The 17,222-nt window shown below is 45.4% G+C and overlaps 2 long non-coding RNA genes across 2 annotated transcripts in view; one reads left to right on the forward strand and one right to left on the reverse strand.

The window, feature by feature from the left end:
• Nucleotides 1-900: 900 nt before the first annotated feature.
• LOC141372854 (uncharacterized) overlaps nucleotides 901-17,222 on the reverse strand; it is a 93,421-nt gene continuing 77,099 nt past the window's right edge. The window contains exon 4 of the long non-coding RNA XR_012378364.1: nucleotides 901-1,139. This is a non-coding gene — a long non-coding RNA (uncharacterized lncRNA). The remainder of the gene's footprint in view (nucleotides 1,140-17,222) is intronic.
• Nucleotides 6,591-17,222, forward strand: part of LOC141372856 (uncharacterized) — a 61,178-nt gene continuing 50,546 nt past the window's right edge. The window contains exon 1 of the long non-coding RNA XR_012378368.1: nucleotides 6,591-6,694. This is a non-coding gene — a long non-coding RNA (uncharacterized lncRNA). The remainder of the gene's footprint in view (nucleotides 6,695-17,222) is intronic.

The following is a 17,222-nucleotide window of genomic DNA, read 5'->3' on the forward strand; positions in this document are numbered from 1 at the left end:
TGTAGAACCATCTAGTCAATATTATCTCTCAGCAGGGCCCTACCTTGGGACTGCCCCAGAGGAGTTAGTACTCTTTCCTTCCTCTGATTCCCCCCGCCCCCCCCCCCCCGGCCATCCAGCCCAGGGAAACTCCAACCTGAGCTCTGTCCTGAGCAAGGCATTTCATTTCTGAGTGACTCTGGTTCGTAATAAACAAAGAAGGATATGCACGTCGATGCTAAGGCTGATGGGGAAGTAGAGGCAAACGTGGCATTGTTTCTGTGTCTTTGATCTTTAAAGCATGTTTTTCTGATTGATCTTAGAACTTACACTTTTCACCCAGCCAAGAGAGGTTTATTTCTTTTATACATTCTTTGTGTTTAACTATTGAACAAGGAACATTAGCAGACTCCCTTGCGTAAAAAAAAAAAAAAAAAAAAAAAAATTATTGTTGAACATTTGCCAAAATATGCATATGGATGGATGGGTGGGTGAATGCAAATTTAAGTGTGAGAAGCACTTTCCCCAGCCAGTGGCTTTCAAACTTGATTGCACACTAAAATCACCTAGAGGAACTTTAAAAATATCCTGATGCCCAGGCCATGGCTTCCACCAATTATGCCAGAATCCCTGACATCAGACTTCATCAAGTTTTAAATTCCCAGGGTGAAAGCCCCACCTTATGAAATTTCTTCTCACCCCCCTGACCTGTGGACTTTATCCTCAGCAAATACTCACCTGTCACACAAAGGGCATAATTTGTGAAATAAGAATTTTTAACCCTAACTTTGCAAATATGGCTCTCTTGGTCATAAGCCCCTCTCCCTGCCCCCCTCCCCACCCCCGGAAAGCTTAATTGGAACAAAGAGAACTTGCCACTGGTAAGTAGGAGAGGATGTGAAATGGATTTCCCTGCTGGTGATAAGTTGGCAGCCCCGGCTTCCTGCAGATGGCTGGCTGTCGCAGACATGGAGCCACATATCTGACACATACGTGTTGGGCTCAGTGTTCTTTCCTGAGCCAGAGCAGACGGATTTGGGAAGAGAGGACAGCGGGTCTTCAGAGAGAAGGAGAGCACACTGTCCCGAGTTCTCATCGACAACAGGCTCTGTTCTTGAGGAGCAGCCAAAACGCTGATTTCTCACCAAAATTGAGTCATACTGAAAAAAAAGCAAGAAGTGGAGCCAAGATACAAACTTTTCTCGAAGACCTTTCTTCCCAGAACTTCAGGCTGGTGCCATGTGCCTGTGTGTTTCCTTTGAGCCATTCCTCCCTACACTCCCATCCCCTGGCCCTGAATCTGTGGGGGAGGGGGAGCAGAAGATACCCCCGACTAGAGTTTCTGAGCCTTCCGTGAGACCCCTGAAACTGGCAGTAACTGCTGTTATGCTTTGAAAAAGTGACACAAATCTCTGAATTTCATCCCTTGGAACATTGTAAAAGTAACTTTTCTCACCAATTTACACCCTGAGCTCATACTCCTTCCCCCCCCCCCCTTATCAAGGATGAGGACCACTGATGTTCAGGCCCTTTCAAGGGTACTATAATGGACGTGATCAAGGGAAAAGTCAAAGGCCAGGAATTCCAGATTCTTCATAGGGTTTGTCATGAGTCAACCTCTCTATCTCCATCTCCTTCCAATGCCTGGTCCTTTATTCTCACTCCACTCCAGCGGGTCTCATCCCCTGTCATGGACCCACCTGTCTCTGTCTCAGTGGCTCATGAAGCTATGTCTCCAGTCTGGGCTGAAGCTCCTGATTCAGGCAACTTGATGGCTTCAAATTCAAATTGTCCTCAAATAAACACTGTGGGGTCCCTGTTCCATATGTACCCACGTGTTCATGCCCACAGAGACATATCCGTGCACATGCACAGACACACTCACACTCAACAGAACTGGAGCTTCCTCCAGGATGCCCGGCTTGGAGGAAGTCACCACTATTCATCATCCACTATTCCTTCTCAAAACCTGGCCTTCAATTGTGCCTTTTTTCCTTTTCCCCGGCAGCTTATTGATCGCCAGCTTCTACTGATGCTGCAGTGGAAATGCCCCCGCCGCCCCACACTTCTGTGCCTTCTCCGGGCTGTGAGCCTAACCCAGACCTCTGTCCTCGGTCATCCAGAGCACTGTCCAGCCACCAGCCCTGTCTCGAGCCTTCCCAGCACATCCTTCTCACAGCAGCAAAACGATGGATCCGGAATACAAATCTGATCCTGTCACTTCAGGACATTTCAGTGGCTTCCCAATGAGCCTAGGATGAAACCCATACTTTTCAGCCTGCCTTCAAGGAAGACCCTTTGGGAACAGTCCCCACATGTCCCTACAGCCTCGATTTCCATCGGCCCCTCCTCACAGTCAGCATAGCCAACTTCTTTCAGTTTTTCAAACACTCTGTGCTTTTCCTCACCTCCGCCGCTGTGGGGACACCTGTATCTTCCTTTCTCTCAACACCTCTGTTCCTGGACATTTTCCCATCTTATAGGCTGAAGGTGTAGTTTGGCCCCCTGCAGGAAGTCTGACCTGCAGAGATTGGGTTGGGTGTCCCTGCTCATTGCTCTCACACTCGCTGAGTCTCCCTGGACGTAGAACTTAGCAGACACCTGCTGTGTGTCGACTGGAGCCCAGACCAGGCAGTCTTCTCCCCAAGAAGAGGATCCTTGTCTATCCACCCAGAGTTCTATCCTCAGTATCAGAGCAGACATCCACAATTGTCTGAGGAATGACTGCTGGCTCCTGCCATTCTCTTGATCCCATACAAGGCCGAAGTCTAGTCAACCTTTTGCATCGCTCCAACCCCACTGCTGTTAGGTCAGTTCACACTCTCACCTCCTTCCAATCTCATCCCTATTACCAGGCCCTCCCAAAATGGTTTCCCACCTTCCTACCCAAAGGGCAACCTGCTATCTCTGTGCCTCTTCTGAAAATGCAGAGTTGATCATTTCTCTTCCTTGGTTAAATTTTTTCATAGATACCATTGTTCTCAGGGTAAAATTTGATCACTTCAACACAGCACAGAATTCATGGTCATGTCCTCAGCTTTATGGATCACTGTTTTATCACCAGCATCATACCTCATTGGCAGGTTACCTTGAACCCCTCAATGATTTCCAAATACTCCAGAGTTTCCTTATGCCTTTGAAAATACATCTCTTTCTGCCCAAGATGATCTCTGCCCTTCCTTCCTTCTCTGTCCTGCCGGGGAAACACTTCCTTGTCTTTGAAGATTCATGTATTTGTTAAACAAATATTTACCAACCATCTACTCTATGTCAAGGTGTATACTAGGCACCAGGGGCACAATGTTGAACAAGACAAACATACGTATTCCCGCCCCCCCCCCCGCCACCGCCAAGAGTTCAGAATCTGCTGGGGAGAAAGGTGTGCTCATGCTTCCCTTCCTAAATGATGACTTTCCTGACAACCACCACTTCCCCTGCTTCTTTATGCTCCACTCTGCCTGTACCCACCCACCCCCACACACTCACACACCCTTATACCTTTGTGTTTACATAGCTGTCAGACCATACAGGACCGGGACCGTGCCTGATTCATCTTATTTCTTTAGCACCTGAGCACAATGTCTGGCACATGGTGGGTATTCAGTAAGTGTTTGTGGGATGAATGAGTGAGAAATCAATGATTTCTTGGTTTTTACTAGTAATTGAGGCTTTTAGGAAATGGGGCACAAAACAGATAAGTATGATAGTGGAGATGGACTGAAAAATAATGCAGAGTGGTGGTGTTCCATGGAGGAATGAGACAAGTTGGACATCCCAGTGGAAATAGCTCCACAGCCAAAGGGCAGCAGAATGGGACTCATCGGTGAGCAATGGCTCTACCATGGGAGACTTGAGGTTCCCCTTACCAAAATAGGGATTTTCCTACCGAACTCTCAATATGTCACCCCCATCTCTCCCATATTTCTACTTGGGGCTTGCCCACTGCTGGTATGGTTCTCATCAAAAGCTACACAGCTGAGTGGCAGAGCTTGGATTCAAGCAAGTCCTAGCCTGACCCTACGCCTCTGCTCTTAACCATGCCTCGGAAGTTCTGTAGCCAACCTCAAAGTAGATGACTCCAAACCTCTCATTTTCACCTGGAAAATATTCTGATTCTTGTACCTGTAAGCTTTGTCCTATGATTGAACGCATCTCTTAGTTGGCCCTGGTCCAAGAATTTGTTGGTGTTTTGTCAATAGAGGCTTGATGCCTTCTTGGTCTCCATTTACCTTATATGCCTGGGAATTGAAGCAGACGATGCAACTGGAGTTTATCACTCTAACCTCCTTTCCCATAAGTGAGCCCACATATGACCACAGGAGAGATCGGGAGGAAAGTGGAGAACCTGATCTGCAGCAAGGTTGCGAATGGATATAGAGAAAATGACAGGTGCACTGCTTTATTGATGCAAGCTGCAAATAATAGTGTCTAGAAAACTGACAGTTTCTTAAGTGATTTCTATATTGCAGAAATTTGAGGAATAAATATTAAAGGAGATGATGTCTCAGAGCATGTTTCTTCCTGAGAGTCGCTCACCATGGAAATGACATGGTTAGCCCAACATTTATGAGAGTCAGGTGGTACCCTACCCAGGTGGCTGAAGTTTGATCCAAGACTCCACTTACACTCAAATGCCCTTTCCTTGTCTCCTTCAGAAACACTGGGGCACTTCAAGGGAGGCCTTAGAGCTCGAGGAAGTGATTGACTGACTGATATGATTTACCCCTTAATTTTCCCTGCAGTTTTTCCATGAAGCCTAAAATATTGCCATTAGAGGCATACCTTGAGTTAGAAGACAGCATTGTAAAATGGAAAGATTATGCTGTCAGTATGCAAAATCACATTTGGTGAATGCATAATATCCCATTGAATATTTCTGTTATTAGACATAAAGACTATTTCCATTTTTCACTATTTTCAAGCTGCACTAATTTAGTACTTTTATATATACATATCTCTGTCAATGTCTATTATTATTTACTTAGGAGAACGTTCCAGAATATTCTATCGGGTCAAAAGTCCTGAAGTTGGTGGAGATGTATATTGGTAAAATTTTTGAAAAATAATTTTCCAACCTATACGATTTAAAAAAACTTTAAATACTTCTCATATAGGTTGCTGTTAAACCATGTATCCCTGTCCCTTACCTGTGCCATCAATTTTTTGTGTCTCTATTCATAAGGGTTAACCTTATTTCCCCATTAAATGTAATCCTGCTAGTGTGAGTCCATAATTATAGTCTGATGCTATCCCTTAGAATTTTGCTACAGCTGTCAAACATCTGATCTATCCCTCTCAACACTGGGTCAAAAGTAAGTCTATCTTCTGAGCCTCTGATCATAGTTGGAACACACCACAGGAAGCCTCTGTCTAGGTTGGAATGAATGCATTAACACTCATGAGCATAGATGTTCGTCCAGCTCAAATCTGTGTCAGTGCATTATGGATCCTGGACCGCTCGTAAGAATGTCCTTGAATATGGTGATGATCATCCCCCTCACACCATTTCAGCAACAGTGTCAGTGATGGAGAAGTACCTGACATAGGGCAATTATGTTGACCCCTGGGGACTGTCACTTTTCTATGTCCCCCTCCCCAAACTGTAGAATACTAGGTCATAGAATATTTCTGGACAGGCACTGATGTCCACTCGGAGAAAGTGATATTTAAACTTAAGGTATGAATAACAAGGAAAGTCAGTGAGATGAATATCAGGAAAAGAGCAGTGTCGAGGACTTACAGTCTCTCAGGCACAGGGCTGAGGGACTGAGGGAAGAATTTGACAGAGAATTGCAAACAGGCCTTGAAGCTGTGGCAGGTGGAGCTAAGAGAGATACCAGCTGGCCGGAGCTGACAAGGAAGGAGGGTGGAAGCAGCAAGCAGTGGGTGGATGCTGTTTTTATGACATTTTCTTCAAGTGGTTTTGCTTTCTGTTCTAAGATTTTGTTCTTCAATCCAACTTAGAATTTGCCTTCCCATTACTGATGATGTGATATGTCATATATTTGTTTATTCCCTTCTAGTTTATGCCAAAAGAATTCTTACCTACTCCAAACATGGGGGAGTATTTGTGTATATACGCATGTGTTCTTTAAGCACATGGGATGCCACTCAAGGTTGGGGTGGGAAATGATTTGCATGTCAGTTAGGGAGTATTTCAGGGGACCAAGGCTGCCCCTGCACCTCTCTGTGTGACAGAGAGATATGGAAGAGTCATGGGGACTTTGCCCAGTTTGGTCAAAACATGCCTCCTGTTACTAAGGAACAAGGGCTTAGGAGTCAGGAGATGGGGTCCGAATCCCAGCTCAGCTCCTATGTGACTTTGGTTAACTTCCTTTACCTCCACAGTTCTCCATTTCTTCATCTATCAAACAAAGATTCTCTAAACAAGTCGAACAAACCCACTGTTATGCCTGCCCTGGCCAATGAAAGCAAGCCCTCTGCTCTAGCCGATATTAGTCATCCACCTGAAACCCTGCTCCCTCCTCTTTCTGCCCATATCCAATCCCGATGAGACCCCACTAGAATTTTCCCTGCTTCTGAGCTCTGCTATTCTTGCTCTGTCCCGGATGACTGCTCTTCCACCCCCCGTCCCCCGGTTTATCCATCTTCTTGATCTTCCCAAGGAGGTAGACCAACTCTTCGGAACTAGGTACAGATACCTCTCTGGCAGAATGCAGCGGGACAAAGGTGGTTTGAGCAGACGTGCAGGCATGTAAATCAGAAAGTTTTCATATATTTCCTGAATTCTTTTTGTTTCTTTGCCCCTTGCTCACCTTACAATTTATTGGAGGCTTTGGGAACATTCCTTGTGGCTCAGCTGAACTCTGAGCACAAAACTGGAGTTTTAGCCAGGCATAAACTAGAGCACTGAAGACAGAACAGTCCCTTGGGACAGGTGCTGGGACACTTGCTCTGAGTCTTTGAGTTTCTACTTGAGGCGTCGTTCTGACCCTTCCCCAACCCCAAACGCTTCCCCAAGGGAACTCAGGAGGGGAACTCAGTGCTCTGATGAGTGAGATGGGGAGATGTCGCTGAGACCCCTGGCAGCCTCAAGAGACCCACATCTGCTTACCCATGTGATAAATTCAGCGAAGTAGCCGGCGCCTCCACCCCTGCAGTGGGGAGGCCTGAAGGCTGAGCTGGCCACATTCAATGTGGCAGAGGAGGGCCGGTGGGAAGCTCAGTTCATGGTGGCTCACCCGAAGCCAGTTCAGTTATAGAGCTGATATTTTATTTCCATTTTTCTACTTCTATGTGTCATTTCTCAATTTATTCCAAACCCTGAGGGTACATAGCTGTTTTTTATTATCCCCTGAAAGTCCCACATATTAAAGGGTTTGCCTTGAACCCTCAGACATTGGCATTGCAATCGGCATTTGGAGCCCAGAATAGCACAGAGAGACGTTGTGTCCAGCTTGGCCACAGTGCTTTGAGAAGCTCTCGTCCTGCAGGGGTTTTGCCTGTGGTCTGTAGCATTTCCACTGTGACTGCTTGAGGGTCTGTTAAACAACACCATGCCCAGACCACAGGGGAGCCTGCTCCTTGGGTTTTGCTGTCTGATTCTGACTTGAGCAAGTACCACTGAGGCAAGCATCAGCTTACAGGAGGAAGAGTCTTTTAGGCCCGGGGAAGGTCTAGTCAGAATGGCAGAGTTTCAGTTTATGGTCTTTTTAGTTGGAAGTGGGAGGAATAATTTTCTGCTTCTTTTACTGTGTTTCTCAGGGAGGGTTGTAAGCCAGGACTTAAAATTGAAAAGCGGCTACATTCCACGTGGGCTCAGAGGCACCAGGGTATGAAAGTTAGACCTTAAAATGGGCCTGAGTGGATCAACCTCCTGTGCTTAGAACCAGTTTTCCCTGACACAGACACAGTGGGTCAGGCCACGACCTGAGGGTCCAGGGACCCTGGCTGCCACTCCATCCAGCACAAGGTGTGGATGGCATCAGGGACAGAGGAAGTTGCAGGGTCCTACATGACATGACAGGTGTGGGTCCATTTCTCATGTTGAATGAAAAAACAGTGTTGTAAGTTTTACAAATCAGATGGACAAGAAAGATGTTTAAAAGTTCTGTGTCTAGAGCTCGCTTTCTAAATTATGGTTTGCCTAAAAAACTGCAGGAGAATTATACTGGCTAAAAATGTGCTTCAGATGGGGTCAGGGTGATGAAGCCTGGGGAGAAGCCTAGTCTCCTTTGTAGGGGCTGAGATTTGGGCCCAGACAGCCGAGAAGGTAAGTAAGATCCTGGGGGACAAGATGGCCTGGTGTGGAAAGGGAGCGAAGAGGGGCCTGTGCCCAACCATCCTGAGCGATGGAGCCAACAGGAAAGAAGTGCTTTAGTGGTGGCTGGGTCATAAAATAATGATGGGGGCCAAATGAATCTAATAGAGTGAGACAGAGTCAGGAATTGGGAGAGCAGATTCGGGTGATACCTCCAGGCCCAGAAAATATGCAGAAGTTCAATCTCAAAGCCACAGGTGGACACTGTAATTGGAACACCTGGACAACCCCTCCTTGGACTCCGGGAGCATATGTGACTATTTGACCTGGTCACACACACCTAGACAGATTTGAAAGGGTTTACCTGAGAAGGCTGGCAGTATTACGTAAGCCCAAGGGAAGCAGTGTAGAAAAACGTGCTCTGAGCAGGCACACTCAAATAATCTATGGACTTGGAACCCATGGAAGACAGGGGAACAGGTGAGTAATAAGAGATGACTTCGAGGGGCACCTGGGTGGCTCAGTTTGTTAAGCATCTGCCTTTGGCTCGGGTCATGATCTCAGCATCTCGGGATCAATCCCCATGTCGGCGGGGGGGTGGGGTCCCTGCTCAGTGGGGAGTCTGCTTTTCCCTTTCCCTCCGCCACTCCCCCTGCTTGCTCTCTCTCTCTCTCAAATAAATAAATAAAATCTAAAAAAAAAAAAAAAAGAGAGAGAGAGAGATAGATGAAGTGGAGGCATGAGCTAGAGGTTGGCCTGATGGAGGAACAATTCCTAGGGGAGGATGTATAGCTGAGAGGGACGCAGGTGGTCAAGCTTTGCACAGAGGCTTCTGGAAGCGGCAGCTCTTCTTGATGACATCCATTGCTGTGCTATACTCACACAGTAAAATCTAGATTTTATGTGTTAGAAAAACAAATTCTCTTGTCAGTAAGACAGCAAATGAAAAGAAGAAAGAAGGGACTCAGCCAAGGGGGCAGAAAAGGAAAGGAGCCTATTTAAGAAATAAGTTAAAATGTTAAAGACTCAATGATCATATGGTTTCACTTATTTGTAGAACATAAGGAATAGCTTGGAGGACATTAGGAGAAGGAAGGGAAAAATGAAGGGGGGGAAATCGGAGGGAGAGACAAAGCATGAAAGACTATGGACTCTGAGAAACAAACTGAGGGTTCTAGAGGGGAGGAGGGTGGGGGGATGGGTTAGCCCGGTGATGGGTATTAAGGAGGGCACATACTGCATGGAGCGCCAGGTGTTATACGAAAACAATGGATCGTGGATCACCACATCAAAAACCAATGATGTACTGTATGGTGATTAACATAATAAAAAAATGTTAAAGACTCAGCCAAGGGATTTTGAAATTAGTTTAGAAACATAGTGAAAGTGCACCATCAGGGGCACATGCCATGACTGCAGGGAAATATATGATGGAGGGAACACTTTAGCTGCTGCTGAGTCCTACCAATTACCCAGGCCCCAATAATTGCAGAGCCAGGGGAAAGCAAAGCTCTGGGGGCGAGGCCAGGGCACAGTGATCGGAATTCACACGGCCGGCAGTGTCGGAACTCCAGAAGTCTTGAGTGCATCTCTACCTTGGGAATCTGCTGAGGATGCTTCTCCAGCTGCAACAAAAAGCCAGCTTCACAGACGAAAATGAAGCCACAGCCACAGGCAGGAGCAGCAGCTACTGAAGCTCGGGCACATGGCACTGGACAGAGCTTACGCTCATCATGGCGCCAGGGACTGGAGGGAGGCAGGATCACCCCAGCACTGGCAGAGGGCATGGACTTCAAGAGGGTCTGAATGCAGCCTGAGGAAGGGGAGAGTCTCAGGTGGTCATCTGTAAAAAAACAGTCCAACATAAAGTCACCGCCACAATGTCTCAACTTTACAAGGAGACAGAAATAGCTCAATGGCCACCTCCTGAAAGAGAAGAGAGTGTGTATGAGGAGATGTGGTTAAGAAGGCACCAAAATTAACCTTCTGATGTGAGAGTGCTTCATTCACAGTTGACAGATCCAGACAATTTAGACTAGTTGGCTTCCAGAAACCAAGTATTTCTCTGCCTGCCCTAAGATGCTCCAGAGATGCTCCTGAGAAGCTTCTCATCTTTGATGACTGTGGCATTGGTCTGGATTAGGAACTGGGCCCTGGGGGCTAGTACAGGGGATGAGGTTGTCTGGACGTTGGGTGAGAAAGCCTGGCATTGATATTATTGTTCTGTTAACTCTTTAGACTCCTTAAATGGGAAGACACATTTAGAAAGACCCTTGGGTTTGAATTAATTTTGGCAGAAACTGTAATCATTCTATGAAAGGCCTTGCCCAGCAAGCCCAGGCAGGTCGGCACCATGGGTTCAATGTCCAAGTTGCCTTCCTTAGAGGATCCTTATGTTGACCACTTACTCAGCACAGGACCCCTGGGTGTTTCTGTTGGACAACACCCTGGATGTAAATGGGATTTGGAGTGAGAAATCGGCTGTGATTGTGTAGCCTAGAATTCAGGGAACCACATTTCGGGTCTTTTTTGGCAAAGGTTAAGTAGTCACCAGCAGTCCCAGGAGGAAGAAGGAAATGGGGAAGGATGTGGAGGGAGCTTAGAAAGGTGAGGGCAGAGTTTCCCGGATCTCTTCCTCCTAATGAGAGCTGCACTCCTGGCTGACCATCCCAATAAATGAGGAGGACACATAGCCCCAGGGGGGTCAAGGGGGATGCTTTTCCCTGTCACCTTGACTTTCTACTTTCAACTCCTCAGTGCGATTGCCCAAGAGAGGAAGAGACACTTGCCTGAGATGCTCCAGTTCAGTTCACAGGGACATGAATGAGGAGGTTTAGTTTGCTCACACAGATGATATCCATCCTCAAACCCTGACTTTGTCGTAATCAAACTCATATTATTTTGTAATTTTCCAATTTGCAAAATATCATAAACTGGCTGGAAGGGTTACTGCCTCCTTGGACCCCAAGAGCTGCTTGGTGGATATCAGGGATAGTTTCAAAAATTATGGAGGGCCAACAGGGAAAGTTAACTCCAAGGATGCTACTTGATCCACCTGCTTCCAAACCAGAAACTGCTTTTCTTTTCCTAAAACTTCGGAAGCTCTATGCTTTGATAGGTTGAGAGTCATTTCTCTGACACAGCATAATATTGTGTGATAATTTAATTTTGCGTCTGATAGAAGGCTGCATCCTTTATTGGCACCCTGCTATAAAATCCTTACACGAATCCTATGAGGAGCTTCTATTTTTATCCCCATTTTTCAGATAAGGAAACTGGCTCAGAAAGATGAAGTGACTTATCAGGACTACAGTAACAGCAGGTTTCAGGGCTGGGATTCAACCCTAGCTCAGTCTGAAATCGATCACAGACCATTACCTAGCCCCCGAAATGTGAGTTTTAACACTGAGAAGAGTGAAGGATGAGTCTCCACTGTAGTGCTCACACCAGTTCCCCTAGGACTTTTCAACCACTATTGGAAGGATGCTGATGTCAGAAATTAAGAACAATGGAGAGACCCCATGTTGTCAAGGGCCTGGATAAATATGAGCTCAGATACACAATTGTAGAAATTGAGGCACAACCTCGACAGAGCTCAATCCATTGATGTGTAGGTATTTGTTCTATGAAAATAATGATACCAGGGCACAAAGATCCTTGTACAAAGCCATTCTCCAAAACATCATTTGTCACAGTAAAATAGCAATTTAATCAACATACAAAACCATGTCTAGGAGGATCAATTAAATGTATTAGTAAACCATCTGATGTGTTGGGCCATGAACATTGACAATGGTCATACAGATTTGTATGCATTGATTCATGCATATGAGTCAAATATGTTAACTGAAAATGGCAAGTTACATGAGAGTATGCATAATAGAAACTATTTCTCTGAAAATTTTTTTTCTTTCTTTCTTTCTCTTTTTTTCTTTTTTGAGAGAGAAAGAGGGAGCATGAGAGTGGTAGAGAGGGAGAGGGAGAGAGAATCTCAAGCAGATTCCCTGCTCAGCATGGAGCCCAACGTGGGATTCAATCTCATGACCCTGATATCACGACCTGAGCTGAAGTCAAGAATCAGATGCTTAATTGACTGAGTCACCCAGGTGCCCTGAAAAAAAATTCTAAGGCTGGGGCATCTGGGTGGCTCAGTTGTTAAGCATCTGCCTTTGGCTCAGGTCATGATCCCGGGGTCCTGGGATCAAACCCCACATCGGGCTCCCTGCTTAGGGGGAAGCCTGCTTCTCCCTCTCCCACTCCCCCTGCTTGTGTTCCCTCTCTCACTGTCTCTCTCTCTGTCAAATAAATAAAATCGTAAAAAAAAATATCTGAGGTGTGAGTCCACACAGAAAAAGGCTGAATGGCTATGCCAATTAAATCTTTGCAGAGAAACAGTCTAGCCTAGAGGTCAGGAGTGAGAGGACCTAGCTCCCATTCTTGGCTCCTGCCTGAGACGTTGGACAAGTCCCTGAACCCTCTCGGCCTCAGCATCCTCATCTGGAAAGTGGAGATTACGGTGGTTATTTTATGGCGTTGACTTGAGGATGAAAGATGAGGCAGAACCTATACCCATATATCTTTGTATTTTGCAGATATATGATATGTGCCTCTATAATCTAATGCATGTCAAGTCTCAGCATAAAGCACATCACAGGCTGGGCACTCGGTCGATGGTGCCGATTTTGATATTTATGTGGTTATTTTGTGTGGTGTAAGTAACTAAACCCAAACTTAGTGGCTTCAACAAGTACCATTTTATTAGGTCTCACAAATTCGGTGGGTCCCAAATTGGGCAGGGCTGGGCTGTATCTTTGCTCTCTGTGGCACCACCTGAGGTCACTCCTGGTTCCTGGCTGGTGGATGCACTCTTTTGGAGCATCCAAAATAGTTTCCCTCACATGTCTGGCATCTTGGTATGTGTGACTAGAAGGCTGGGCTCAACCGTGGCTTACCTGAAGCATCAATACATGGCCTCTCCAGCATGATGCCCTCAGGGGATTGGACTTTTTATGTGGGGGCCAGGCTTTCCCCAGAGCCAGCGTCCCAAGAGAAACTGGTGCAAGCTGCTTGGTCTTTCCAGTTTATCCACAGAACTCACACAGCTTCACTTTCAGGGACTCTGTTGGATGATGCTGTAATAAGCCCTTTCTGATTCAAGGGGAGGGGACATAGACCCTCCTGGGTCAAGGATAGGAGTGTCAAAGTCTCATCATAGGCAGACATGCGGGATTTGAGATGTTGTTGCCGCCATTTTTTGAAAAATGTATCTGCGGCAGAACCTACACCCGGATATCTTAGTATTTTGCAGATATATAATATGTGCATCTATAATCTAATGCATCTCGCTATAAACAGAACTATAGGCACTTTTATATAACAAAATACTTGAGCACACAAATAGATGTGTACGAAGACATGTCTAAATTCTGCATTAGCATTGCTTTGGTTGAGGAACAGGCCTGTTGCGTGTGAAGTGTGGAGTATTTGTGTAGGAAAGCACTGGAAAGAGGAAGGAATTGCTCACTTGTTGTATATATAGCATAGGTTTTGCCCTTTACAATAAGATCATGTGTTTCATTTTGTTTTCTCTGTTGCTATGGTATCTGTCACTTTATTTATAACTGTGTCTGTTCAGCTGCATCCATGTACTTGAGAGGCTTTTCTGCTCTGAGAAGGAGCTGTAGCAAGCATAGGAGGCGCCCTGGGTCAGGGGTGGGAGAGATGGAGGTCAGGGTGTTCCTGCTCATTCTCTTTCACTACCCTGTCTGAGTTGCCTGTCCAGTCCCTTAACAGCCCACAGACAGAAGGGTCTAACCTGCATCCTGCACCCCCCAATTGCTCCTGCACCTCAGCCCTGACATCTGCCCTGGGCTCTATGGGACATTGCTGGCCATGTAAACCTGGGCAAGTTGCTCAGGGTGTCTGAGCCTCCCTGACCCGACTCTCCCCTTTGTAGAACAAGAAGCCTAAAGCAGACTTTACGAAGGCCTATGTCCAATCTGCCACTGTCCACGGCTCTTTCAGTTTCTGGATAACCCTGAGCCCGGTCCACCTGACTTTCACGTACCTGGCTTCCTCTGCTGGTTAGACTCTCCTCTGCTCCCCCTCATCTTTAAATATCCCCTCCTCTGAGAAGCCTTCCTTGGTTTGCCCATTTGCAGCAGATACATGTGATGCTCATGGGCTCACATCACCTCAGATCAGGCACTTCCATCATTTGGACATTGGCTTCCAGAGTGTGCTTTCATTACCAACAGCCAGCATCTGAGTCTCTTCATTGGCAGGCTGCCCTTGGTCTCCCAGAAGCTGCTTTGCCAGAAATCAAGGGGAGCTGAAATTCCTGGGCATTTATACTCCCCAGGCACAGCCCTTAACAGTGGAGAAGGGTGCTAGAGTGTAAATACTTAAGCTCTTCTGTTGCTGATCTGGAAAGCTATGCCCTACACTGTCTCCAGAGCTCCCCTGTTGATGGAGCCACTGTCCCTTCTTTGGGACTTTGCTTGATTTCACCCACTTGCTTGGTTTCCTCGCCAACCTGTCCCACTGCCCTCTTCCCCACTCCACTACCAGGTTGTCCTGGGAATACTTCAAAATACAAATGCTCCTCTCAGACGGTGGACTCTGAGAAACAAACTGAGGGTTCTAGAGGGGAGGGGGTGGGGGGATGGGTTAGCCTGGTGATGGGTATTAAAGAGGGCACGTTCTGCGTGGAGCAGTGGGCGTTATGCACAAACAATGAATCATGGAACACTACATCAAAAACTAATGATGTAATGTATGGTGATTAACATAACAATAAAAAATTATTAAAACAAAAACAAAAAACAAATGCTCCTCTCAGGGTCAGCGTCTGGAACACCCACCAGGAATCACTTTGGAAATGGGATCCCACTATAGGATTGCCTAACTCTGTGTCCTGTTTGTTTTCCAGGATGGCATGGACCCCAACTCATAAACACCTATTGTTTACTTTGTAAATCTCTCTCAGAAGTGTGTTCCAAAAAGACAGAGACTATTTCTGTCATGTGCACTATTTTGTGTCATAATATAGTTCATGGAATAGGAAATGTGCTCAAAAAAATTTTTTAGATGAGTCATTAAATGATTATCCCCTTATACAAATGCCCACATTGGTGCCTTCCCCTTTGCTCTTGGTGTTACTTAAGATACCCTCACTATCATGCCTCCATTCAAATTCTTTCACTTATTATAACCAGTAAATAAATGCTTGAAAAATACACAATCTCACAATTTATCAAATTAGATTAACATTAGACCAAATATATAAAGAGCTCTCATATTTAAAAAAAAAACAAATAATCCAATTAAAAATGAGTAAGTAGACATTTCTCCAAAGATACACAAATGTTAAATAAGCACATGAAAAGATGCTTAATATCATTAGTCATCAGGAATATGCAAATCAAACCACAGTGAAATATCACTTCACACCCACTAGGATGGCTAGAATAAAAAAAATCAAATAATAATGTGTTGTCAAGGATGTTGAGAAATTGGTACCCTCATACGCTGCTGGTGAGAAAGTAAAATGGCGCAGCCACTTTGAAAAGGAGCTTCGCCATTCCTCAAAGGGTGAAACAGAGGTACCATCTTACCCAGCAATTGTACTCCTAGGTGTCTACCCAAAAGACACGAAAACATGTCCACACAAAAACTTGTACACAAATATTCATGGCAACATTATTCACAATAGCCAAAGGTGGAAGCTACCCAAATGCCCATCAACTGATGAACGTAACATGGTATATCCGTACAATGGATTATTATTTGATCATAAAAAGGAATGAAGTGCTAAAAATGCTACATTGTGATGGTCCCTGAAAACATGTCAAATGAAAGCACTCGTAAAGACCCACATTATATAACTCCATTTATACGAACTGTCCATAATGGGTAAATCTAGATAGAGAGGAGATTTGTGGTTTCCTAGAGCTGGAGAGGGTGAGGGTTTGGAAAATGATACTTAAAGAGTGCAGAGTTTCTTTTGGGGGCCATGAAATGTCCTGAAATTGCTTTTGGTGATGGTTACAAAACTCTGCGAATATACTGAAAACCACTGAGTTGTACACTTCAAATGGTTGGGTTTGTATAGTATTTGAATTGTATCTCAATAAAAGCAGTTACCAAACAAATTTACAGGAGACAAAGTGACTATTTTAACTTCTTAACTTAGTTAAGCTATAATAGTCCTGGTGAGTGAGACAGTGACCAGCTCGGTACCGTCATAGCCGGATGGTGACACTGTCATGCATTATAACCCTTTGGAAGGCATGCTGATACTATTTATCAAGAGTCACCAGAACATTCATACCCTCTGGCCCTGCTGTTCCACTTCCTAGAAATGCAATTTGAGGACTTACCCTGAAATTTAAAAAGCAGTGACATACATGAAGATGTTCATCCAGATGCTGTTTGTTATAATGAATAATTGAAAAGAATCAAAATGTCTAACAATGAAGGAAGAGGTAAATGTAGCCATGTGTAAAGGTGATGCTGCTGTAAGGTCAGTAAGAAACACTGGCATGGGTAATGGCCTGGTGTGCTGATCGCACCATGACCATGCATGTAAGGAAGCCTGCTGGAAGGCGGGCTTAGAGAACGTTCTACTCCACGCCTCCGAATTCTCTGTGACATTGATGCATTCATTTTATATCAGTCCCAATGTTCATCTGATTCTCAGCCATAATAATCCCCCAGGTCACACAGCTCTTTCACTTTTCCGAATTCCTAGACGATTTGTGGTTTACAAGACATGAGGTGGCCCACGTTTGAGAAAAATCATACCAACAGCTGTCATTTACCGAACGCCCTCCAGAAGTCAAACACTTCACGTGCAGTATTTTACTTACTCTTCTCAAGACCTTGAGAAGTATATAGGGACTCTTCTACTCCATTTCTGGATGGAGCAATTAAAGATGAGAAGGAAAGTGGCATCTAGATGGCTCAGTTGATTAAGCATCCAATTCTTGGTTTTGGCTCAGGCCATGATCTCTTGGTTGTG

This window comes from Callorhinus ursinus, unplaced genomic scaffold (genome assembly GCF_003265705.2).
Source record: "Callorhinus ursinus isolate GAN/ISIS: 27379988/994484 unplaced genomic scaffold, GSC_fseal_2.0 scaffold5, whole genome shotgun sequence".
NCBI lineage: Eukaryota > Metazoa > Chordata > Mammalia > Carnivora > Otariidae > Callorhinus > Callorhinus ursinus.